Below are 26,858 nucleotides of genomic sequence, written 5' to 3'. Positions count from 1 at the left end.
AATATCTAAACTAGAAAAGAAGGGGGTGGCAAGCAGAGGGGATAATAATAAGCCAAAATTTTTCAGCAGGTATGCCAAACATGAAACAACTCTTCTTGCAAAAGAGAGAAAAATGTAATTCTCCCCACCCCATCAGGATAACAAGAAAGATAATGCTGATGTCAGCCAAAATCTAAGATACGGAATAAAGGGTACTCAGGTTAGAGAGAGAATTCGTTCCTAGGTTAGCCAGCAAAGCAGGCAGCAAACATCTTGCCAAGCACATTGGCTGGAAGTATAGCCTTTGCAGAGAAAGATTATATTTAAAGCAGTGTTGCTATGAGGTCGCTACATATTATGCTACTGGTAAAGAATACTGACAGGCACATGGTAGCAATAGATCCTCAAAAAACCCCTGCTAACTGATCAGATTCTTAGCTTCAAATTTTCATCACAATTACATTCTTATCCTGGCCTTTCTCTTCCGTTTTCAGGTGAATTAAATGTCAGTGCATATGAGCCTTTATTTTTACAATAGATGAAATTCTTATAAAGTTGCATATAAATCTACTTTTTATTATCAATGATACAGTTTTTTTTTTTCTCTGAAACATGGTCTCGCTCTGTCACCCAGGCTGGAGTGCAGTGGTGTTATCATAGCTCACTGCAGCCTCAACTTCCTGGGCTCAAGCGATCCTCCCAAGAACCTGGACTACAGGTGTGCACTGCCACACCCAGCTAATTTTTCTAGTTTTTGTAGACACACGGTCTCACTATGTTGCAAGGGCTGGTCTCAAACTCCTGACCTCAAGCAATCCTCCCACCTTGGCCTCCCAAAGTACTGAGATAACAGGCATAAGCCTCTGCTCCTGGCCAACAATATACTTTTATACACACAACCTGCAATTCACTGAAGATGCAAGTGCATGCCCATAATAGACAAAATTTCCAAATTTTAGAAATTGATTATTTAGTTGGGGAAATCAGGTACAAACCCAAACATGAAAGAAATCACTTCTAAAGGATTTGAGTAAGGAGTTCACTTGGGGTACCACCTGCTGGAAATACCATTCAGAGGCTGGAAGAGCAAGTTGAACCCAGGGATTTGATGATAGATAAATGGAGAAAAGGAAGGAAGGTTTTGGCAGGAGTGGTATGAGCTAAATTGGGAAACTGGTAATTTGCCATATTGTTAGATTAGCTCTGATGAGAGAGGGGAGTATATCCCATCTGAAAAGAGGATTTTTCAGCTGGAGAGGAAGAGGGTGGCACTGGAGGAAGAGGGATCAGCAGGAGTGTGTACGGTTGGAGGCAGGCAAGCTGATTCCATGTCTGTAAATAGAATGGCATTTTTCACATTTCAGATTGGGAGTCCAATGACAACTGATCATTTCAGAGCAGTTTCATCTTCATTTCTAATTGAAGTTTAATTCTACTTCAGCCCCAAGTGTCTGTCACCATTCAACTTCAGTACCTACGTATAAATACTGACAAAGAGTTGGCTTTCTATTCTTGTTAATCCTTTTTAGAAAAGTGAGGAAATGCTAAAAAGATAAACTAATGGCTGGTTAATTGGTCTCTGGCAAATTTCAGTCTTGCATTCGTAGGATTGCTCCAAGTGGGGCATGCCTGTATTTCCTCTGTATTTCCTCTGTGTGTGTGTAGAAGATAACCAACTCTAATGAGCTCCGGGTTTTTTGTTTTTTGTTTTTAATCTTCCTTCACAATCAGGAAACATCCCCAGCCCCAAGAAACTGGAGAATAATTGTAACTGCGATGCATCTCTCTGTGATAGACTGCAAAAGATAGCTCCCTTTTGCCCAGGTTGCTTTTTATTTCTTTTCAGGAATGTGGGAGGGATGGAAACGTTGGGAAGAAAAAACTTTTCCTCTACCCTTATGTTCAGTAACTAGAGGCCTGCAAATTGAACAACAGATTAACAGGAGAAAAGGCACGCAATGTTTACTAATATTTACATGAATGGGAGTTACTAGAAAAGAAATGAAGCTCAAAGAAGTAGTTAGAAGCCAGGCGCTATGGCTTGTGCCTGTAGTCCCAGCTACTTTGTAGGCTGAAGTGGAAGGATCTCTTGAACCCAGGAGTTCAAGTCCAGGAGGAAAGGAAAGAGAGAGAGAGAGAGAAGGAAGGAAGGAAGGAAGGAAGGAAGGAAGGAAGGAAGGGAGGGGGAGAGAGGGAGAGAGAGAGAGAGAGAAAGAAAGAAAGAAAGAGAAGAAAGGAAGAAGGAAGGAAAGAAAGAAAGAAAAAGAAAGAAAAGAGAGAAAGAAAGAAAGGAAAGAAAGAAAGAAGAAAGAAAGAAAGGAAGGGAGAGACAGAAAGAAAGGAAGGAGGGAGGGAGGGAAAGAGTGGTTAGATTCTGGGGCTTATATACCATTTTAAACAAAGAAAAGGAAGTCTGAGTTTCAAGGGATGTGAAATCATGAGTAAGTGACTAAGAATATGTGGGAGAACTAATGGAAGATTAGAGTTATTTTAGTAAAGTTTTTGTATGCAGACTTCTCTCAGTGCCGACTCTCCATCTCTTTGATAAGAGTCATTCTCCTCTTCCTGGTGCCAGCAGAAGGGGACACCATCATTAGGGAAATTTATGCCACCTTCTCAAAGATAAATTTACGCCCTGCTTTTAGATGGATAAGTGAAGGGCAGGCAACTCTTGCTGCATCTGTTGATTCTCAATTGCCTTTGGCTCAAAATAACCCTCCAAAAGTGGCATATTTGGGGATGGCATATCCTGATCCTCTTCAGAAACTAACATGTATTGTATGCCTTTTTTAAGAGCTGTTTTTTTTTCATGCACCACCTCATTTTATTATTACAGCAATCCAAGGAGTTGTATTAGTCCCAATTTACAGGTAAGAAAACGGAGACCCACGGAAGTGAAATAGCTTGCTTAAGATTACAAGCGAAGGCCAGGCACGGTGGCTCACATCTATAATCCCAGCATTTTGGGAGGCCAAGGTGGGTGGATCACAAGTTCAGGAGTTTGAGACCAGTCTGGCCAACATGATGAAACCCTGTCTCTATTAAAAACACAAAAATTAGCCAGGCGTGGTGGTGCAAGCCAGTAATCCCAGCTACTTAGGAGTCTGGGGCAGGAGAATTGCTTGAACCCCAGAGGTGGAGGTTGTGGTGAGCCGAGATCGTGCCACTGCACTCCAGCCTGGGCGACAGAGCAAGACTCCATTTTTGTGGGGGGAGAAAGATTACAAGTGAATGGGGGCAAGGCCAGCAGCAAACACACTTCGGTCTGATTTTAAAACTGAAGTTCTTTCCTCCATCCCACAAAACCACCATTCTTCCCTTGGAGGGGGAGTTGTAGATTTGCAGGCAGGAAGGGAGAGACTACAATGTTTGAAGAGAGGGAGCAATAAATAAATGTTACTTACTAGTAAGAGGAAGAGTTATGAAATAGTGCTGCAACAGCTCAGCTCTGCACTGCCCTTAAGTTGCAAAGGTTGGTTGTTGCTGGGAGATGACGGTTTTTCCCGCATGGGGTTATTTGTTGTAGAGAATTTTTGAACCCTATCACTAAATCACAATTACTGCTCATGCTATGAAGTTTTGCTGCCTGGAATGAGCCCGTGCCCTCAACTCATTCTTCAAGACTCTACACAGACATCCACTCTCCTCTGAATCCTCTCTTAGTGCTTTTCACGTGGAGTCTCCTCGGTCTGCCTGCAACATTTGGGAAAGGATTTAGGTGTCAATTCTAAAAAATAAGCCATGTTATCATTAGACAATCAGAAACCTATGCAGCCTCCCGAGCCCTCTGCTAAAGATTCCTGACCTTTTCTTCGTGGTTTACTTTTCGACAAACTGAGTAAGTCCGACATGGATGAATGTCTGGAAGTCCTTTCCCTTCTCTATTCTTTTCTCTATTTCTCTTCTCTATGCCCCCACATTCTTCTCTGTCTTGACCACCTGTCTGTCTTCTCTGCCAAGATCCCAACTCTATCCTAGAAGCCAAAAGCGAGCCTCATGAAGTCGATTGTCCTTGCCGTGCTGGGGTGGTGGCATCGTGGTTGTGGTGGTCTCTGTCTACTCTCGGTAGGGCAGCCTCTACAATGGTGCCTGCCCAGCTGGAGGCCCTTGGTAAGGATGCGCTGAGAGATAAACACAGGGACTATCCCTGGGGCCATTCAGATTCTTTAGATTGGAAAATGTGCTAGACTTATAAAGGTCTCTTACTGTTTTGTGTTTGGGTTTTTTTGTTGTTGTTCTTCTTGTTATTAACAATATTTCTGACCTCTTAAGACACCTTTAAAATGTCATTGCAGAGGGCATGTGTAGTTTTGCTCACACAATGGCATTTACTGCCCCTTTGTCTTTTCACAATGTTCAGGTTTTCTTCAGGGAACAGAGAACCTACCTTACTCCAGTCTCAGCCCATGGGCTTTGGCTAGAGATTTGTTAGAGAACAATGTTCCCTTGGCTGGAGCCCTTGCCATGTACTGCTTACCCACGTGTTAGCCTAGAAGCCCTCTTCCATGCCAGCTTTTTTTTTTTTTTTTTTTAAGTTTTGGAATAGATGTGGAGAATGTGCACGTTTGTTACAAAGGTATACACGTACCATGGTGGTTTGCTGCCCCTATCAACCCGTCATCTAGGTTTTAAGGCCTGCATGCATTAGGTATTTGTCCCAATGCTCTCTCTCCCCTTGTCCCCTACACACCAACAGGCCCCGATGTTTAATGTTCCCCTCCCTGTGTCCATGTGTTCCCATGGTTCAACGCCCACTTATGAGTGAGAATATGCCGTGTTTGGTTTTCTGTTCCTGTGTTAGTTTGCTGAGAATGATGCCTTCCAGCTTCATCCACGTCCCTGCAAAGGACATGAACTCATTCTTTTTTATGGCTGTATAGTATTCCATTGTGTATACGTGCCACATTTTCTTTATCCAGTCTATCATTGATGGGCATTTGAGTTGGTTCCAAGTCTTTGCTACTGTAAATAGTGCTGCAATAAACATACGTGTGCATGTGTCTTTATAGTAGAATGATTTATAATCTTTTGGATATATACCCAGCAATGAGATTGCTGGGTCAAATGGTATTTCTGGTTCTAGATCCTTGAGGAAGTCTTTAACAATGGTTGAACTAATTTACACTCCCACCAGCAGTGTAAAAGTGTTCCTATTTCTCCACAGCCTTGCCAGCATCTGTTATTTCCTGACTTTTTAATAATAGCCATTCTAACTTACGCCAGCTCTTTCATAAAGCTTTTCTGATCCCCCTACCACAATGCCCACTGTTGGGAGTCAACTTTTCTTCCTCTGCACTTAGAGAAAATATTTATATCTTTCTTATGCCACCTGTATTTTTATGTTCATTTTATCATATCAATTTTTATCATGTCTGATCTCCTAGAAGGCTGAGATTGTAGACTTAACAGTTAATGTCCCATTCATCTCTGCAACCCCATTATATGCTAGGGCACAATGGCATAATAATAGGTGCTATGTAAATATTGGTTGAGTAAATGATGCTGTGAGAAAATGTATGGATGAACAGATTATTATAAAAATAAATGAGATTTGGCCGGGCACGGTGGCTCACGCCTGTAATCCCAGCACTTTGGGTGAAGGGGTGGCCTGCCCCTCCACACCTGTGGGTATTTCTAGTAGGGTGGGATGAGAGACTGAGAAAAGAAATAAGACACAGAGACAAAGTATAGTGAAACAACAGTAGGCCCAGGGGGACGGCGCTCAGCATACCAAGGACCTGCACTGGCACCGGTGTCTGAGTTCTCTCTGTTTTTATTGATTATTATCTTCATTATTTCAGCAAAAAGGAATGTAGTAGGAGGGCAGGGTGATAATAAGGAGAAGGTCAGCAACAAACGTGAGCAATAGAATCTACGTCATAATTAAGTTCAAGGGAAGGTACTATGACCGGACGTGCGCGTAAGCCAGATTTATGTTTCTTTCCACCCGAACATCTCAGCGGAGTAAAGAATAACAAGGCAGCCTTGCTGCAAACATATCTCGCCTCCCACCATAGGGCAGTTTTTCTCTCATCTCAGAATTGAACAAATGTACAATTGGGTTTTATACTGAGACATTCAGTTTCCAGGGACAGGCAGGAGACAGTGGCCTTCCTCTATCTCAACTGCAAGAGGCTTTCCTCTTTTACTAATCCACCTCAGCACAGACTCTTTATGGGTGTCGGGCTGGGGGACGGTCAGGTCTTTCTCATCCCAAGAGGCCATATTTCAGACTATCACATGGGGAGAAACCTTAGACAATAGCCCGCTTTTAAGGGCAGAGGTCCCTGCGGCTTTCTGCAGTGCATTGTGCCCCTGGTTTATTGAGACTAGAGAATGGCGATGACTTTTACCAAGTATACTGCTTGTAAACATTTTGTTAACAAGGCACGTCCTGCACAGCCCTAGACCCCTTAAACCTTGATTTCATACAACACACGTTTTTGTGAGCTCCAGGTTGGGTCAAAGTGGTTGGGTCAAAGTGGTCGGGGAAAAGTGGCTGGGAGAAAGCTACAAATTAACAACATCTCAGCAAAGCAATTGTTTAAAGTACAGGTCTTTTTCAAAATGGAGTCTCTTATGTCTTCCCTTTCTCCATAGACACAGTAACAGTCTGATGTCTCTTTCTTTTCCCTACATTGGGAGACCGAGGCAGATGGATCACAAGGTCAGGAGATCGAGACCATCCTGGTTAACACGGTGAAACCCCGTCTGTACTAAAAATACAAAAAAAAAAAAAAATTAGCCGGGTGTGGTGGCAGGTGCCTGTGGTCCCAGCTACTCAGGAGGCTGAGGCAGGAGAATAGTGTTAACCCGGGAGGCGGAGCTTGCAGCAGTGAGCCAAGATCGCCCCTCTGCACTCCAGCCTGTGGGACAGAGCAAGAATCAGTCTCAAATAAATAAATAAATAAATAAATAAATAAATAAATAAATAAAATAAAAATAAAATAAAATAAATGAGATTTATGTTCCTATTTCCTTCTTGAATGATGGCATTTTCCATTATCTTCAATATGTCCTTCTTAAGTAAGCTTTCTGGGATTCTAACATTTATTAGTAAGTTTATGAACAATGACCTCAAGGAAAATTCCAAATCATCAAAATGGAGCATTTCTATTCTATTAGCAGAGCAGTATTATACAACTGTAATGTTAAGACATTTCACAATTTGAATTCATTATTCATTCATTCATTCAACAAAAAACATGGAGAAAGATAAAATAAGTATAATATAGGCTTCCTGCCCTTTTAATCCATTTAGGAAAACAACAGACACACTAATGAAAAGTTTACTAAGACAAGGCGTCTGAGGACAGATCTCTGTGAAGGCAGGGATCAAGGAAAACTTTAAGTAAGAGGGATTGACCAAAACCTTTCAAGCAAATTATGATTTGAAGGTTTATGATTATTTCAAGTACTGCCATGGGACTCAATGTTCATTTGAAATTTTCTGAATTTGACAACAGCCTTCTCTAGCCTAATAGGAGATTGAGAATAATTTAAATGTCAGTAGAACTATTTTTATATCAAATTTATACCCTATAGTTCTGGTTTGGTGTAGTGGCTGATGCCTATAATCCCAATACTTTGGGAGGCTGAGGTGAGAGGATCACTTGAGGCTAGGAGTTTGAGACCAGGCTGGACAATATAACAAGATCCCATCCCTACAAAAATAAAAATAATTTTTTAATTTAAAAAATATCCGTAGTTCTACATTTTCCTTGCCAACTTGCCCAGATAAATCTGAGAAACCATTAAAAAATGACTCATTATCTAACAATGCAGTTGTCATCAGATCACAGGCAAATGGCCATTAAGGTGAGGAGCTCTGCTCCCAAGAGGAAAGCAAACTCTTTGGATCCATCTCAGATGCTGGGTTCTGATGCTGACTTGTCTATTTCCATCTCTTTCACTTCTCCATCATCTAGAGCTTTCAAGTTACCAACTCCAAGCTGGAAAGACACTTGGAAAATCATTTCATGTCTTATGCTACAACATGGGTAAACCTTGAAGACATTATGCTAAGTGAAATAAGCCAGTCATGGAAGAACAAATACTGTATGATTCCACTTATATGAGGTATCTAAAGTACTTCAATTCACAAACACAGAAAGTAGAATGGTAGTTGCCAGTAGCTGGAGAGAGCGGGGAAGGGAGATGATGTGATTTGGATGTTTGTCCCTTCCAAACCTCATGTTGACATTTGATGCCCAATGTGGGAGGTGGGGTCTGGTGAGAAGTGTTTGGGTCATGGGAGTGGATCCCTCATGAATGGCTTGGTGCTGTCCTTGTGATAATTTGTGAGTTCTCTCTCAATTCGTTTTCTTGAGAACTGATGTTGAAATGAGCCTGGCACCTTTCTCCCCTCTGTTTCCTTCTCTCTTGCCAAGTGATGCCTGCTCCCCTTCGCCTTCCACCATGAGTGGAAGCTCGCTGAGCCCTCACCAGAAGCTGAGCAGATGCCAGTGCCATACTTCTTGTACAGCCTACAGAATCATGAGCCAAATAAAGCTCTTTTCTTTATAAATTACCCAGTCTCAGGTATTCCCTTATAGCAACACAAATGGACTAAGGCAGGGGAGTTGTGTAAAGTTTAATAGATACACAGTTTCAGTTTTACAAGATGAAAAAGTCCTGGAGATTGGTTGTACAACGATGTAAACACACTGAACACTTCGGAACTATACACTTAAAAATGGTAACGTGGTAAATTTTACATTATGTGATTTTTTAAAAAAACCATAATTTAACAAAAAATCATTCCATCTCATCCTCTGCCTTCAAACTGGACAAAACTTTGATGTGTCCCTAACAGATGGGACCCTCTTGTGTGCTTAATGATCTTGAGAAAATACTGCACCATCTACTTCCTGCCACCATACATACAAGTGCTCTCATCCCTCTCTATGGGGTTTCCTATTTAGATACACCAGAATGCCTTTTGGGCAGTGTAGCCTCTTTCCAAACATTGAAACGAAAAAAAAAAAAAAAAGAAGAAAACTAACTAACTGAATTCCCACCTTAGACGGCAATTTTAGAAGCATTGTGTGAAATCACTGTTTGTTTCCTTCCTGTCTTCCTTTCTGCAAGCAGAAGCAGGAATGAGACATTGACTATTATGCTTAGACTAGGTCAAGAATTGGTTTTTTAAAAGAAGGAGCTGTGGACATGAATACCTATAGCACGCTGTGTATGCAAAGCACATTTCAAAGTGCTTTTACAGATATTCACTCATTTAATCCTCATAACAACCCTATGGGGTAAGTACTCCTACCATCATCCCTATTTTATAGATGAGGAAATTTTGGCACAGAGGTTTCAGGTGAATTACCCAGTTAAATTCTGGTTTCACCAATCCATAAAGTGCAGAAACCAGGCAGTCTAGCTCCTACAATGAAAATGCTCTAACATCAGCCGGTACAGCCCTTAGACCCAGTCAAGGAGGGGTTCCCATCCTGTGCCCCATACTCCAAGGGATCCCACACTCTGGCTTCCCATCTGGCTCCCATGGGGAGAGAAGTCCGTGGGCCAAGAAGCCATGACCAGCTGAATCCCATGCCAGATACCCCTACTCCCAGTATTCTCTATGCAAATAGCCCCAAACCTGCTTCTAGGGCCGCCACGGGCTCCTTTCTTAAGCCCATCTCCGGAGAGTGGCACTGCACCCCAGCTGTGCACTGATGGAACCAAGAGGGGGCCCAGGGGTGACTGCAGGGAGTAGGATGGAGCTCCAACGTGTGGCTACACTGCCCTCACAGGCAGGTCAGAGCCAGAAGTGAAAAGGGAAGGGAGAAGGCTGCAGGCTGGGGCATAAGAAGCCAAAAGCCAACTCTCCCCACAACCCATGTTCTTTTTTTTTTTTTTTTTTTTTTTTGAGACAGAGTCTCGCTGTCACCCAGGCTGGAGTGCAGTGGTGCAGTCTCAGCTCTCTGCAACTTCTGCGTCATCGGCTCAAGTGATTCTCATGCCTCAGCCTCCCAAGTAGCTGTAATTACAGGTGTGTGCCACCACGTCTGACTAATTTTTGTATTTCTAGTAGAGACAAGGTTTCACCATGTTGGCCAGGTTGGTCGTGAAGTCCTGGCCTCAAGTGATCCACCTGTCTCAGCCTCCCAAAATGTTGGGATTACAGGAGTGAGCCACCACGCCTGGCCACGCCCCATGTTCTGACACACAACTCCAAGGGGTCCAATAATTTTCATTCTAAACTGGGCCTTCCGGGTCATTATACAGGTCTATGTGTTAAAGTAGAAGAATAGGACATATTTTTTTTTTTTTTTTGAGACGGAGTCTCGCTCTCGCCCAGGCTGGAGTGCAGTGGCGCAATCTCGGCTCACTGCAAGCTCCGCCTCCCGGGTTCACGCCATTCTCCTGCCTCAGCCTCTCCGAGTAGCTGGGACTACAGGCGCCCGCCACCACGCCCGGCTAATTTTTTGTATTTTTTAGTAGAGACGGGGTTTCACCGTGGTCTCGATCTCCTGACCTCATGATCCGCCCGCCTCGGCCTCCCAAAGTGCTGGGATTACAAGCGTGAGCCACCGCGCCCGGCCTAGAATAGGACATATTTAATGAACAGTTTGTTTTCCAATTCAGAACTTTAAATATTCAGAGGTAAGTGGGCTTCCAGATGTAGTCTTGCCTCAGGCCACGATGTTAGGGGTGGGCCTATTCTGTGTGAATCTGCTTCTCATAGAGCTGACCTTCATGGAGTACTCCCTGGTCAGGCACTGCTATGAGCACTTTACATATTCTTACCTCGTCTTCATAACAGTGCAGTAAGACAGAAATCTCCAGGTCCCACATGGAAGTTGTGCGAGAGTGGGATTTTTCTCATGTCCCTTATCCTGCAAGAAGACTGGTCTATAAAAAAAGATAACTCTCTCTTGTGACTCTGAATATCCTTTAAAAATACCAAATAAACCCAAGAGTTTGAGACTAGCCTGGGCAACATAGGGGAGACCCCATCTCTACAAAAAAATTAAAAAATTAGGCGGGCATGGTGGCACACACCTGTGGTCCCAGCTACTCAGGAGGCTGAGATGGGAGGATCACTTGAGCCTTGGAGGTCAAGGCTGCAGTGGGTTGTGATTGTGACACTGCACTCCAGCCCAGGCAACAGACTGAGACCCTGTATCAAAAAAAAAAGAAGAAAAGAAAAGAAAAGCCAAATAAGGAGAATTGTAGTCATATCCAGATTTTTGGATAATCCCACTACATTATTTTCCTATCCTGCTGAAATGAAAACAGCCAGGACAACTATTAAGCCACCCTGATAGAAGGAACTGAGCCAGCCTGGATGCCACCCTTGAGAAGGATGGCAGGAAGTCAGGTCTCCTCCCATGGATCTAAGGCTGGGGCCCTGCTGCCTGACACCATAGTGAGGCACAGTGTGCCCTGTGTTTTCTATGGGACTATTCTTTCCAAAACGATCTCATTTAATCTCATATCGTCTTGTGACCAGAAGGTTCAGAGACTCTTTGCTCATGCTACAGAAAAGAAAACAGACTCCAGGAGTACTCAAATGCGTTGCCCAGGAAATTTGAATCTGTTGCTGATAAAACCAGGCCTGGCTTCCAGGTAATGCTCTTGTTCCCAAGTTATCACCCTCATCTAATAGAAAATCCTAGCCCATTGCCCACCTTAGGTGATAGATAATAATTTTGCCTTTGGGGAGGCCTTACTTTTTTTCTAAAGGTACTGAATTAAAATGGCTTTGTCCTTTTCCTCAGGTATGTATCAAAAAGGCAGGCCAGGCCCAGTGGCTCATTTCTGTAATCCCAGTAGTTTGGGAGGCCAAGAAGGGAAGGTCACTTGAGCCCAGGGGTTTCAGACCAGCCTGGCAACATAGCAAGATTACAACTCTACTAAAATTAAAAATAAAAAATATTAGTTGGGTTTGGTGATGCACGCTTGTAGTCCCAGCTACTTGGGAGGCCAAGGTGGGTAGATCGCTTGAGCCCAAGACTTCAAGACCAGCCTGGTTAACATAGTGAGATGCCCATCTCTACAAAAAAGAAACAAAAATTAGCCTAGTGTCTTGTGCCTGTAATCCTAGCTACTCAGGAGGCTGAGGTGGGAAATTGCTTGAGCCCTAGGGGTCGAGGCTGCAGTGAGCTGTGATCGCACCACTGCACTCCAGCCTGGTCAACAGATTGAGACCCTATCTAAAAAGAAAAAGAAAAAAGAAAGAAAAGAAAAGGTAATTGCCAGTGTCTAAAACAATTGCCACATCAGTGCTGAAGGAGAGTGCACCAGGGGATTGGGAATCAAGATGAGGCAGCAAATCTAGTAGCTTCCTTCCACCAAGTTGAGTGAATAGGATATCAAGAGGCAATGAACCTAGCAAGACTATTACACGGAGGATCAAACTACCACACAACTCTTAGCCCCATTGTTTTCTTCTGCCCATAACCGTAATGAGGCCTAATAACCATATACAATGAGAGCAATGTCTTTCCCTACGAGTGCCTCTGTGATTTCTCTCTAGTGACCCAGGTGTGGTCATTATGGAGATGGAGAGAGTGAGAGTCGCCGGAACTCAGCACTAGCCCTGTTCCAGCTCTCATATACTTGCCTTTTTTCAGATGTAAAGTCATAAATGGAATGAAGGAGGTGGGTGGTATTTTCCCAGAGCCATTATCAATAACCTCTTGCCGAGGCTGGCCTGCTTTGTCCTCTTAGTTAAAAAATAGTAAGAGGAGGAGGAGGAGAGGTTGGGGGAGGGAGGATGAGCAGGAAATAGCTTGCCTTTTTTCCCCACTTGGGCCGGAATCTGGGAATTTGCCTCTGGCTTTCTCTTTCCAACCAAGCAAAAAATTTTAAAAGTCCAAAGACAGCCCAATGACTTTAGTCAATAATTTTCAATCGAGGCTGGGCACAGTGGCTTACATCTGTAATCCCAGAACTTTTGGAGTCCGGGGTGGGAGGATTGCTTGAGTACAGGAATTTGAGACCAATCTGGGCACCATAAGAAGACCTCCATCCCTACAAAAAATAAAAAATTAGCCTGGCGTGGTGGCACACACCTGTAGTCCAAACTACTATGGAGACTGAGATGGGAGAATCAGCCGAGCCCAGGAGCTCAACGCTGCAATGAGCTATGATCATGCCAGTGCACTCAGCCAAGGCAATAAAGACACTGTCTCCAAAAAAAAAAAAAAAAAATTCAATCTAAATACTTTGTAGAGGCTGGAAAGAGGCATAGTATTAGATTATAATTGGAGCAACAATATTTTTTGTTTTTTTCTGGGCATGTGGTTTCTTGTCACCAGATTGTGCCCAGAGCTTCACCTGAGATTATCCAGAGTGCATCCACCTGGTCCTCTTGCATCCCATGTTTGTATTTTCATGCTCACTGTGTTGCACAGTAATTTGGTTAACATCTTAGGTCAAGTTCCCCAAGAAACAAACTCTAGAGGGAGATTTGAATGCAGAAGGGTTATGGGGCACGTTCTGAGAAACACCTATAAGGGAGTGAGGGAAGCGGAACTGGGCAAGGGAGAAGCTGAACATGCTGTGTTGCAATCGAAGCCACATGGAACCTAGAGCTGGGAAGGCCCTTCAGAGTTATCCCAAACTGGGATGGCGACTTGGGCTTCTGTAGCTCCATATAGATGGGTCACTAGATGGGGGCTGTCTCCAGTGAGGAAGAGGTAACTTTGGGCCAGGCAGTCCCTTGAAGCCAAGAGCAATTCCTAGAGAAGGATGGAGATGTAAGCCAGAAATCAGAGGGAATAAGTGCCTTGGTCCTGAATGGGGAATCTGAGTAGCCTGCCACATGACTCACTATGGCTAGGTACTTCTTCCTCCCCGCCAGAAGAATGGCAGGTTGATGAGGCAGGCACCTAGTATGTTTCCCAATTGTATCCTCAGTGCCTACAGCAGTACTTGGCACATAATAGGCACTCACTATATCATTGTGGAAGTCACAGTGAATGAGTGAACACTTTTTACTCTACATAACTTCTTTATTGTTTTAAACATGATGGATAATATATTCATATTACACATTTTCGCCAGAAATATTTAAACAACTATCACCTGAGACTCAAGGACAGTCTCCTATGCAACCATATTAAAATGATCACTGTTAGGAGATTTACATTGATAAAATGCTATTATCCAACATAATCTGTATTCAAGTTTTCCAATTCTCCTAATAATGTAAGAAAGCTTTTTATCTTTCTGTCTTTTTAAATCCAGAATCCAGTCTAGATTCATACATTGTATTTAGTGGCCATGTCTCTTTAGTATTTCTTTCTTCTTTTTTTTTTTTTTTGAGACGGAGTCTTGCTCTGTCACCCAGGCTGGAGTGCAGTAGTGCGATCTCGGCTCACTGCAAACTCCGCCTCCTGGGTTCAAGCAATTCTCTTGCCTCAGCCTCCCAAGTAGCTGGGATTACAAACACCTGCCACCATGCCCAGCTAATTTTTATATTTTTGTAGAGATGGGGTTTCACCATGTTGTCCAGGCTGGTCTTGAACTCCTGACCTCATGATTCACCCTCCTCTCTTTAGTATTTCTTACTCTGGAAAGTTCTTCGGCCTTTTAAAAAATCTGTCATGGGCCGAGCATGGTGGCTCATGCCTATAATCCCAGCACTTTGGGAGGCCGAGGTGGGTGGATCACTTGAGCCCAGGAGTTGGAAAGCAGCCTGGTCAACACAGCAAAACCCCATCTCTATAAAAACATACAAAAACTAGCAAGGCATGGTGGCTCAAGCCTATGATCTCAGCTACTCTGGAGGCTGAGGTGGGAGGATTGCTTGAGCCTGGGAGGTGGAGGTTGCAGTGAGCCAAGACGTCACTAATACACTTCAGCGTGGGTGACAGAGTGAGACTTTCTCTCAAATAAATAAACATAAAATAAAAATGACATGGTATTTTGTTACTGGCTTTTTTTTTTTTTTTTTTGAGACAGAGTCTCGCTCTGTCACCCAGGCTGCAGTGCAGAGGCACGATCTCGGCTTACTGCAACCTCCGCCTCCCGGTTCATGGGATTCTCCCACCTCAGCCTCAGGAGTAGCTGGAACCACAGGTGTGAACCACCAGACCTGGCTAATTTTTGTATTTTTAGTAGAGTCAGGGTTTTGCCATGCTGGCCAGATCAGTCTCAAACCCCTGAACTCAGGTCATCTGCCCGCCTTGGCCTCCCAAAGTGCTGGAATTACAACGTGAGCCACTGCACCTGGCCGACACTGGTATTTTGGAAGGGCTTGAACTAGTTGTTTTGCACAATGTCTGTCAATTTGGATTTGGCTGTTTCCTCATGATGCATTCAAGTCACACTTTTTTTTTTTTTTTTTTTTGAGATGGGGTCTTGCTGTCACCCAAGCTGTAGTGCAGTGGTGCTACCATAGCTCACTGCAGCCTCAAACTCCTGGGCTCAAGTGATCCTCCCACCTCAGCCTCCCCAGTAGCTGGGAATATAGGCATGCACCACAATATCCAGCTAATTTTTTAAAAAATTATTTGTAGGGATGGGGGTCTTGTGATATTGCCCAGGCTGGTCTCAAACTTCTGGCCTCAAGCAATCTACCTGCCTCAGCCTCCCAAAGTGCTGGGATTACAAGCGTAAGCCACCACACCCACTGGTCATACATTTTTGACAGGAATACTATATGTGTGGTGGTGTGTTCTTTTTGTGGATCACACCAGGAGGCAAAAGCTTATCCCATTATTGGTGGGGTTAAGTTGGCTCACTCAGTTAGGACAGTGTCTGCCAGACTTACCCATTTTATGTCTCTTTTTCTCTTTCAGTACTTAGTAAGTGATTTGTGATGTGATACTTTGATATTGTGTGAATAGCCTGTTCTCCCAAATCATTCTCCCCATGATTTTCACATCTATGGATGATTCCTGCATAGATCAAAGAGATCGAGTATTACTGTGGTGGTTACAAAGTAATGTAATTCTTTTGGAAATAAAAATATCTCACCTGATTGGCAAGCAGTAGCTGTGGAACCTCTGTGATTAGAAATTGTGTGTGTCTGTGTATATGTGTGTGTGTGTATAAGAGTGTGTGTGTGTGTGTGTGTGTGTTTTCTTTGAGACAAGGTCTTACTCTGTCACCCATGCTGGAGTGCAGTGGCACAATTTTGGCAACCTCAGCCTCCTGGCTCAAGCAATCCTCCCATCTCAACTTCCTGAGTAGCTAGGACTACAGGTGCACGCCACCATGCCTGGCTAATTTTTGTGTTTTCAGTAGAGACGGGGTTTCGCCATGTTGCCCAGGCTGGTCTCCAACTGCCTCGGCCTCCCAAAGTGATAGGATTACGTGTTTGAGCCACCACGGCCAGCCGAGAAATTCTATACATTACAAAGCCATCATAATGGTATTATTCCATACAATGCTTCAATAGATGTACAACTATGGCCTGGAAATGCTTCACTGGACTTGGAGAGCTTTTAAATTAGTCAGGAAGTTGTATGTTTAAGACAGTCTACTCCTTACCAGAAGATAAGAAAAATGGCAGTCCTAGACAAAATGACATTTATTTTCAGTGTGTTTTTGACCCACCTTTCGTCATCTAATTTCTTTCTTAAACACCCATAAGCCTCCTCCTCTGCCTTCAGTTGGTTCTGGAGCCCTCAGGTTCCAATTCTTTCCCTTAATAAAATCCACTGTTACAATTTTTTAACTATAAAATAATTGGCATTTAGATGTAAATAACTAAGACTCAATGAGCTACTATTCCCAAGACCACTTTGCATTATTTTATTTTATTTTTTAATTGACAAATAATAATTGTACATATTCTTGGAGTATATAGTGATGGTTCATTACATATAATATACAGTGATCACATCAGGGTAGTTAGCATATCCATCATCTCAAACACTTGTAATTTCTTTCTGTGGGGAACATTCAGTATCCTCCTCCTAGCTATTTGAAACTATAAATTATGGCTAACTATAGTCATCCCACAGTGCTATAGAATACTAGAACTTATTCCTCCTATCCAGCCGTAATTTTCTATCCTTTAACAAGTCTCTTCCTCCCTTCCCCCAATTTGCATTTTAATGAGAACAACTCAATTCAGAAAACATTTGTGAAGTACCTTCAAAATGTTTTACTGAGTGAGCTGGAGATGAAAAATAGAAACCCATATTCTCGAGGTCAAATCAGAATTAGGCTCTGATCCAAATGGGGTCAATCGAAGAACTCTGTGTGTGACACCCTGGATGTGTACTAGGCTTGAGGATGTGGGTGGGCGAGGTGGGGAGTGGGATAAGATGCCTCTCCCTTTCTTCTGTTATCTTTCTGTCTTTCTTTCTTTCTTTCTTCTCTTTCTTTCCTTTCTTTCCTTTCTTTCTTTCTGATGGAGTCTCGCTTTGTCGTCCAGGCTTGGAGTGCAGTGGCACTATCCCAGCTCAGTACAACCTCTGCCTCCCCGGGTTCAAGCGATCTCCTGCCTCAGCCTCCTGAGTAGCTGGGATTACAGGCGCCCACCACCACACCCAGCCTTTTTGTATTTTTAGTAGAGACGGGGTTTCACCATGTTGACCAGGCTGGTCTAGATCTCCTGACCACAGGCGATCCACCCGCCACAGCCTCCCAAAGTACTGGGATTACAGGTGTGAGCCACCACGTCCAGCCTCTTGTGTCCTTTTTCTCTCTGGGACAGTGAACATGAAGAAACTGGGAAGACATCCGAGATTGCTTGGGTCATCCGTTATCTCAGATAGATAAAAAGGCTCTAGTGGGCCGGGCGCGGTGACTCACGCCTGTAATCCCAGCACTTTGGGAGGCCAAGGTGGGCCAATCACAAGGTCAGGAGATCAAGACCATCCTGGCTAACACGGTGAAACCCCATCTCTACTAAAACTACAAAAAATTAGCCGGGCGTGGTGGCGGGCGCCTGTAGTCCCAGCTACTCGGGAGGCTGAGGCAGGAGAATGGCGTGAACCCGGGAGGCGGAGCTTGCAGTGAGCTGAGATCGTGCCACTGCACTCCAGCCTGGGCGACAGAGCAAGACTCCATCTCCACCTCAAAAAAAAAAAAGCTCTAGTGAATGGGAATGTCAGTGAGGAGATGAGTGTTCTCATCTCAATTTTTTTTCTAATTTAAATTTATTTTTTTCCAGTCACAAAAATAATCGTGGTATAAATTTCAAACAAAAGAAATGAATCCTGCGGAGAGTAAAGCATACTCCTATAGGCCTCGCCCATGAAGCTGTCGACTATTTATAGCACAGAGGTGTATGCAGCCTTATTGTTCTCATGCATTTCTAATCATCTATCAATCTATTTATCCATCTCGCTACATACAGGTATACGTAAATATTCATGTTTACACATTTTAAAGGGTTTATTCTACGTAGACTTATAGATTAATTGTAGGTAACTGATATATAAAGTGATATGTAAGTATACATAAAAGGACAGGTTACCTTGATAATTAAATATTTTTAATTATATTTTAAATTAACTTTCAAAAATTTGTATCAGGTATTTATAGCTTAAAAAGTCAAATCACTGTATAAGATTTGTCATGGAAAAGAGCAGTTACCCATCCTACGTCCCCCCACTCTCCAGTTCCCCCTCCCAAAGCCATTTGCTTTATGCTCTTTTAGCTATTTGTTTCCACAGTTCTAGATGACCTGTTGACACTGTTTTTTTCTGGGTTTTCAGTCTTAGAGATTCTCTATTTGATGTCCTACTGTGGAAAATAAGTGTTTGGTTCTTTTATGGCTCCCTATACAACACATGCATTTTCTCACACCTGCCTCCTCCTGTTTGTTCTATAGCGAAAATACAATTATCATCTCAGATAGATTACAATGAAATGTTCACATTGTAATGGTTATGTAATTATTGTTCGAGTAGCCATATAGGGCACTATGATTTCATTTCATTTTTTTTTTTTTTTTTGAGATGGAGTCTCACTCTGTCGTTTAGGCTAGAGTGCAGTGGTGCGATCTCCTTTCACTGCAACCTCCGCCTCCTGGGTTCAAGTGATTCTCCTGCCTCAGCCTCCCGAGTAGCTGGGACTACAGGTGCCTGCCACCACGCCCAGCTAATTTTTGTATTTTTAGTAGAGACAAGGTTTTGGCATGTTAGCCAGGCTGGTCTTGAACTCTTGACCTCAGGTGATCTGCCCACCTTGGCCTCCCAAAGTGTTGGGATTACAGGCATGAACCACCATGACCAGCCTCATTTCTTTTCTTGAGCAATTTTTGTTTTGCTTGGTGTCAATAATGCTTCTATTGCTTCCTTTGCATAACTTTCTAACTACCTTTCGTTAATTCATCGCCACTGAGCCAGGAGTATAAATCTCTTCTCACTCCAGGCATTTACATTAGAAGCAGTAGATTTTTTTAACTAACCTATGGACCTAGAACATCTTTCCATATAAGCGTGGGGATAACTTATTTTTACTATTGGACTATAATTCATTTGATCGACTCCCAATTTATGGACATTTGGATTATTTTCAAGCCTTTTTGTTGTTAAAGGAATGACAAAAGAAACACCCTCCAGTGAACATTTCTGTGAACATTCGTGGGCATTTCTGAACAGCAGATTTTAGAAGTGTAATTGCTGGATGCATTTTAAGTTTCACTGCTCTCTGAAATGTGCATGAGCAGCAGGTACCCGAGCTCTGTCAGATTCTGCCTAGGTAGACCTGGCCCCCTGCTCTCCCAGAAACCAGATGCTGGGAAGCAGCAGCCTCTTCATTCATGATGCAGATGGAGCTCTTGGGTCATGTTTAGAGCAGAGTATTGATCCCAAGATTCTGCTCAAAGCAGTCAGTGATGTACAGCTGAAGATGAGATGGGTCTACATGGCAGGAGTTTAAAATCCTTTGTGATGAGAGAAACAATGGCACTGAGGAGGGACCAGCTGCGCTTTCCTCTGAAGTTAGAAACAAATAGGATGATCACGTGACATCTAATGTTTGCTCTGACCATCTTCACAGGCACCAGTGAACATCCCTCTTACACACCGAATAAATAGAAGAGAACAGAGACAGTAGCAACTATCAAGGCTCTGATGAAATCATGATTACATATGTCTCAAGTTCGGTGACAGCACACCGAGAGGACCACTCAGAAGTGACTGTGAGTCTCGCCTCCTTGCCTGCCCAGAAATCCAGTCCTCCCGTGGCAGGCTCACGGGCAACCCCTGCCTGGCTTGTGCACTCCCTTGTTCGTCTGGCAGCTGTCTGCTGATCCCTGATGCACCTACCATTTGGGAAGGAAAGTAGATGAAGTTATATTATTAAAATCTGTGCTTCAAATAGGAGGGTGGGAAAGAAGCTCAAAGTCCTGGCTGAGGAAGGCATGAAGTAAAAAAAAAAAAATTTTAGCATTGCATTTATTTCACTTTCTGAGTGGTCCACATGCCAAGTTGGGTTAAAATACAAGGACAAAACAGAAACAAAACCACAAAGACAAAACAGAGAACCCAGCACACCTAACACTTTCCTAATGTTTTGTGAATGTCCTGTTGGATCTACTTAACTCCATTAAAGATAATTATACATTACTTGTCCATTTTTTTTTTTTTTTGAGACAGGGTCTCACTCTGTTGCCCAGGCTAGAGTTCAGTGGTGTAATCAGGGCTCACTGCAGTCTCAACCTCCTGGGCTCAAGCAATCCTCCCACCTCAGCCTCCCAAGTAGCTGGGACTATAGGCACACACCACCACACCCAGCTAATTTTTGTATTTTTAGTGGAGACAGGGTTTTGCTATATTGCCAAGGCTGGTCTTGAACTCCTAGGTTCAAAGTATCCACTTACCTCAGCCTCCCAAAGTGCTGGGATTACAGGTGCGAGCCACTGTGCCCGGTCTTCATGTATGCATTTTTTAAAGCAACAAGGTAATCTATCTATAACATATTTCAAACAGAAATTACCCATAATAGGTGTCATTTATTGAACATTTTCGAGAGACAAGAGTTTTATATGTATTATCTTACTTGGATGCTCACAACTCCTTGAAGTTTAAAAATTGCACTAATGGCTGGGTGCAGTGGCTCACACCTGTAATCCCAGCACTTTGGGAGGCCAAGGCAGGTGGATCACCTGAGGTCAGGAGTTCAAGACCAGCCTGGTCAACATGGTGAAGCCCCGTCCCTACTAAAAATACAAAAATTAGCCGAGCATGGTGGCGGGTACCTGTAATCCCAGCTGCCTGGGAGGCTGACGCAGGAAAATCTCTTGAACCCAGGAGGCAGAGGTTGCAGTGAGCTGAGATTGAGCCACTGAACTCCAGCCTGGGTGACAGAGTGAGACTCGGTCGCAAAAAAAAAAAAAAATTGCATTCATTTTTTTAACCCCATTTTGTAGATGAGGCCGAAGCCAAGAGAAGCTGAAGACGTCACCCAAGGTCACAGGCTAGTAAACCATGGGATTGGAGCCCAGAATCCTGACTCCTGAGCCCACGTCGTGCACTGCAATAACTACTTTAATTTCTTCAAATTACTTTTCAGTCTTCATCCATATGCATGTGGGTTTTGACAGTTATATTAAAATGTACAAAATATTTTGTGCTCCACTCCCCTGTGCCTGTTTATCATATCAAATATGTTTCCCTGTTTCTCCCCAATCAGTATATTTGTAATTTGCATTTTAATAGGCTCATAGTATTTCATTGAATCATCATGGTATCATTTATTTAGCAAACCATTTCCTTCTGTTGCAGTTTTATATCTTCACTATTTTTGTTAGCATAGATAATACCGTAATGAACTTCTTTGGGCTCTCAGCTTTGGCTTTAAAAATATATATTTCCTTAGGATAAATTCCTAGGAGTAGGATTTGCCACATACTATCATATTGCTTTCAAGAGTGTTGGACTAATTTATGGCACTACCAGAAGTAAATTAGTAGATAAATTTCACTGTATACTCACTAAAATTAGCCTAATGGAGCATTTTCAAACAGAAATACAAAAAAGGGGTATTATTATTATTGTTGTTGCAATGAAAATTACCACCAGAAATCAAATTGTCTGCAGAGCCTCTACTCCTTATTTCTTAGTGGCTTTCTTCCCTATGGCTTCAATATCCTCATCTGATGTCACAAGTGCTGTGTTTAGCTTTGTTACAAGATACCAGCAACGAGGATACAAATTGAAAAAGGCCATTATTCAGATACTAACAGCTGGCACTAACCTCGCTCCTTCTCCTGCCTTCCCAATTTCTATTCCCTCTTACATTAACAAAAGGCTTGGGAACATCTTGACTCCTACCCTCACCCCAGTTCCCAAATCAGTTATCACAGCTTCCACCATCTCCCTTCCAAAGCTTACCCATCCTCCCCATTTCCAGTGTTACTGTGCTGAATCTGATCCTTGTAATCACAGCCTGCACACAAATTTTACAACAGGACACCCTTCTTGCTCTGAATCACCCTACACACAGCTCCCAGGTGAACCCTCCTAAATCACAGCCTCTGGTCATGTCATTTCTCAGCCCCAAAGCCTGTACCGGTAATCAGGAGCCTCAGGAACGGCACCCAAACCGGCATCTACTGCGCTCCCAAATGTGCATCTTCTGCTTCTCTGCCTCGCCTGCCAGCACTTTTTGCCATAGTAGTTTCCTGGAAACCTCAATATTCCTGGAAACGTGGTCTTTACGGTCAGACACGGTATCTCTGCTGGGAGGGCCCACCACGCAGAAGCCCGGGTACAGCATTTCCCCTCCATTCATCTGCTCTGGATCCCTTTGGCTGGGAGAGCCCAGGCAAGTCTCTCACACATCTTTAAAGCCATCAAGGACACAGCCTCTCAATAGCTTCTCTGCCTTGAACTTTGCCAACACCCTTTCCAGATCCAGCCTCCACTGAGTTGCTAGAGTGAGCTGTCTACACTGCAGGCTGGGTCACAGTCCTCCCCAGCTTCCCACTGTCTCTGTAGCATGTTATCGCAGCCTCTTTGGGAGCTGGTCCCTTTCTACCCGTGCAGGTTCAACATCCCAGAACTCCACCCCACTGATGCTGTGTGTCCAGCCCTCTGTGCAGCCTCCATGCCTTCTTAGAGGTCCCTAAAGGAGATGCTCCTGTGCACCTGCCAGCCAACGTGTGCTGGCATCTGCCTCGGGGGCTTGCTCATTCCTTCGCCCTCCTGGCAGGCTTCTACTTCATGGCTCAAGTCAAATGTCACCTTCTCTGGGAAGTTGTCTGAGACTATCACAGAATTAGGCATTAATGATTCCATGATGCCAGGCACTTATGTTTGTGCTCACACTATGTAGTATTGATTTATTGGAGTCTGTCTCTCCAGTGGTTATGAACTCCTCTAGGGAAGGGACTATGCTTGGTTCATCTTGGCTTTCCCAATGCCTGGTACGTCTCTGGCGCAGGCTAGTTACTTCTGGGCAAAAGCATAATCAGAGCCCTTCCTTCCTCTAAATGGAATGGGCCAAATCTCCAGCCTTATAATCTCCTGGAAGAGTCTAACCGTCTAGAAGGGAAAGATCTAACGTGGAACAGAACTCCTACCCCTGTACCTCCCTCTCCCTGGCTCCACTAAGGAAAAGGCTGAAAAGTCCTCCAGGAGCCTCTTGGCTCTGGGTAGAAAAAAAAAAAAAAGAGGAAAGGAAGCAGAGCCTGCCTCACAATCACTGTGGAAAGAGAGGTTTGCAGGTTTCCCCCAGGTCCACGTGTTTCCAGACTCAAGGGAGAAAGGAAGAGTAGATAGTGGGCAGGAAACAATCGAGACTGGCAGGTGTTAACTGACTGTCTACTTTTAACAGCCTGTTTTTCAGTTTTGAAAAAAGGTTTAGGGACATGAAGAAAAGCATATACCAATCAAGATTTATCCCTGGGTCTGGAGAGGGGTGCCTGTGTTCCCTTAATGCCTTGTCCAACTTATGCCTGAACAGAACTGAGGTTTTGTAAATAGTGAGGAGGGCAGTATGCTGGTTAACAAGCTGTTGTCTTTCCATCCCAAACCCACCATTGTACACTCTGCTCTGTGATGCCGAGCCTGGGGCTCATTCCTCCTTTGCTAGTTACGGCCATCAGGGACACTAGTGGGAGACAGGAAAGCTAGAGGCAGGAGACGCACCGTCCGGCTCTTTTTGCTTGCTATTGCTGACAATATCGTTGCAACAATGGTTCTTCATCTGGCAGCAGCAATTTGTCCGTTTCGAGGGGCCTTCCACTTTCCTGAATCAGCCTCATGGTGGTTGGAGGTTCAGGTCCCAGCCTTCAGGACCCTGCTTCAGGTTCCAGAGGTAGCAGCACCAGCTGAGCAGCGACACCCTCCTCAGAGATCTGGGTCACACTCTAGGAAGCCCGTCCTCTGGGCTTCAGGGTTTAACAGCCTCAATCCCTTCTCTCTGTTCCTCCAGCCCTAGGACTGGCAGCTGCTTCCTGCAGTAACTATTTCTGTATTACTGCATTAGCACTCTTTTGCTTTTTCAGTTCCCCCAATCCCTGTAACCAATGTCCCCTATTAAATTATTTTTTTTTTTTTTTTGAGATGGAGTTTCACTCTTGTCACACAGGCTGGACTGCAATGGCTCAATCTCAGCTCACTGCAACCTCCGCCTCCCAGGTTCAAGCAATTTCCTGCCGAAGTCTCCCAAGTAGCTGGGATTACAGGCACCCACCACCATGCCCAGCTAATTTTTTTGTATTTTTAGTAGAGACCGGGTTTCACCATGTTGGCCAGGCTGTTCTCGAATTCCTGACCTCAGGTGATCCACCTGCCTCAGTCTCCCAAAGTGCTGGGATTATAGGCGTGTTAAATTAGCTCTTAAAATAACGGGCATGGTTTCTGTTTTCCTGATAGGACCCTGACTGATACAGGAGGAACAGCTGTCAGAAGGCTTCCACTAAGGTCTGGCTTAACTGCAATTTTACAGTCACCTCTGATCACAGAAAATTATAATAATGATTACCACTTACTGAATATCTGTGTGTGTCATGCACTGTGTGACAAGCTTTGAATGCATTAAGAGAGACTGGCTATACCAACAGACAATGGCCAGGCCATATGTGACAATAAAACTCCAATCCGCTGCCCCTGCAGCAACCAGCCTGGAAAACAAACTGCAGCCTCTCCAACAACAATCGGCCCAGAACGGCCAGGACATGGTCAATGACTGGCAGCTTCCCTTGTTTTTGCCCTTGCTTCCACCTGAGCATCAGAGAATGCCAAATATGCTCCCCAAACCAATCACAGAAGATGCCCTGCTTCCAGATGATGGGCCCTCTTCAGCTTCCAAGTGCCAACAGCCTCCAATCAGAGCAGACCTGAAGTCTTTCCCTTTCTTCACTATGAAGATTTTCCATTCCCCTGCCTGCCTCTGAGTCTCTGGCAAACCAAGCAATGGTGGCTAACTCCCTTGCTATAGCAAGCTCTGTTTGTTCTCATTAGGCTGCTCTTCATTTATTTCCATAATTGAGTCTATTTCTTACTACAATCCAGCAAGGCAGACATTATTATATCCATTTTACAGATAAGGAAACTGACACTCAGAGAAGTCAAGTAATTCCTCCAAGTCCTGTATACAAGTAAGTGACAGAGCCAGAATTCAAACTCAGGTGAATCTGATTCCAAACCCTGACCTGGCCCTATTATACCTCTCTCCTGGCTCTCCCCACCTACCATTTATTGTCTCCTACTGTGATTACATCTTAACCAGGCTGTCTCCCTAATCAACTGTGCCTTTTGCAAAGTTAGAAAATGTGACTTACAAACGTTGTATTTTTAGCTCTTACTCAAGGCGTGACACGCAGCTGATGCTCCTACATCTTTTTTTTTTTTTTTTTTTTTTTTTTTTGAGACGGAGTCTCGCTCTGTCCCCCAGGCTGGAGTGCAGTGGCGCGATCTCGGCTCACTGCAAGCTCCGCCTCCCGGGTTCACGCTATTCTCCTGCCTCAGCCTCTCCAGCAGCTGGGACTACAGGCGCCCGCTGCCACACCAGGCTAATTTTTTGTATTTTTAGTAGAAATGAGGTTTCACCGTGTTAGCCAGGATGGTCTCGATCGTCTGATCTTGTGATCGGCCCACCTCGGCCTCCCAAAGTGCTGGGATTACAGGCGTGAGCCACTGCGCCCAGCCCGATGCTCCCACATCTTATTCAGGAATAGTGCTCAGGAAATGCCTGGTTGGCCTCTGCCAGGCAGGTGACTGAGAAACATCTTGAGAAGGAGATAGGATCAGTTGAGTGAATGGTCTGAGATAGTCCTGAACTTTCTCATTTTCCTCCTGGGCTGTGGTGTCGATGGAGGATGCCTCGGAGAAACGTGGAAGAAGAGAGCCCTGAGCATGTGTGGATGGGAGCAGTTATCAGTGGGCCTAGAGATCCGAAAGAGGCGGTAGTCAGGATTTTCTTATCCTGTACCTGCATGAGGGCACAACAAACAAAACTGTCAAGCTCCAAAATTTGTCATCACAGTTATTTGGAATTTTGAAGTTACATGAACTAGGTGATTGCCTCGCTCCTCTTCTCCTCACACTAATGGTGAAAAAACCTGCTTGAGGACCTGAAGAAGGCAGAGCTCCGAAGCCCCACCCTACCTGGTAGGAGTCAGTGCCCGGGGACCGGCCGACGCCGGGACAGCCACTAGGTGGCACTAGCACTGAGCCAATGTGAGCTCCGGCCTTCCCGCCCACCCTTCCGCAGGCCACCACGTTTTTTTTGTTTTTTTTTTTTTTTTTTTTTTTTTTGAGACGGAGTCTTGCTCTGTCGCCCAGGCTGGAGTGCAGTGGCGCAGTCTCGGCTCACTGCAAGCTCCGCCTCCCGGGTTCACGCCATTCTCCTGCCTCAGCCTCTCCGAGTAGCTGGGACTACAGGCGCCCGCCACTACGCCCGGCTAATTTTTTTGTATTTTTAGTAGAGACGGGGTTTCACCGTGGTCTCGATCTGCTGACCTCGTGACCCGCCCGCCTCGGCCTCCCAAAGTGCTGGGATTACAAGCG

The 26,858-nt window shown here is 44.2% G+C and overlaps 1 long non-coding RNA gene across 2 annotated transcripts in view; it reads left to right on the top strand.

Moving 5' to 3' along the window:
• The window catches only part of LOC131384603 (uncharacterized), a 41,033-nt gene extending 19,608 nt beyond the window's left edge, over positions 1-21,425 (top strand). The window contains exons 3-5 of one of the 2 annotated variants that reach the window (XR_009215614.1): positions 7,908-8,058; positions 19,900-20,041; positions 21,272-21,425. This is a non-coding gene — a long non-coding RNA (uncharacterized LOC131384603). The remainder of the gene's footprint in view (positions 1-7,907; positions 8,059-19,899; positions 20,042-21,271) is intronic. The other variant, XR_009215613.1, reaches the window with a different exon arrangement.
• Positions 21,426-26,858: the final 5,433 nt, after the last annotated feature.

Source organism: Hylobates moloch, unplaced genomic scaffold (genome assembly GCF_009828535.3).
Source record: "Hylobates moloch isolate HMO894 unplaced genomic scaffold, HMol_V3 SCAFFOLD_11, whole genome shotgun sequence".
Lineage (NCBI taxonomy): Eukaryota > Metazoa > Chordata > Mammalia > Primates > Hylobatidae > Hylobates > Hylobates moloch.
This window is presented reverse-complemented; position numbering and strand designations above follow the sequence as displayed.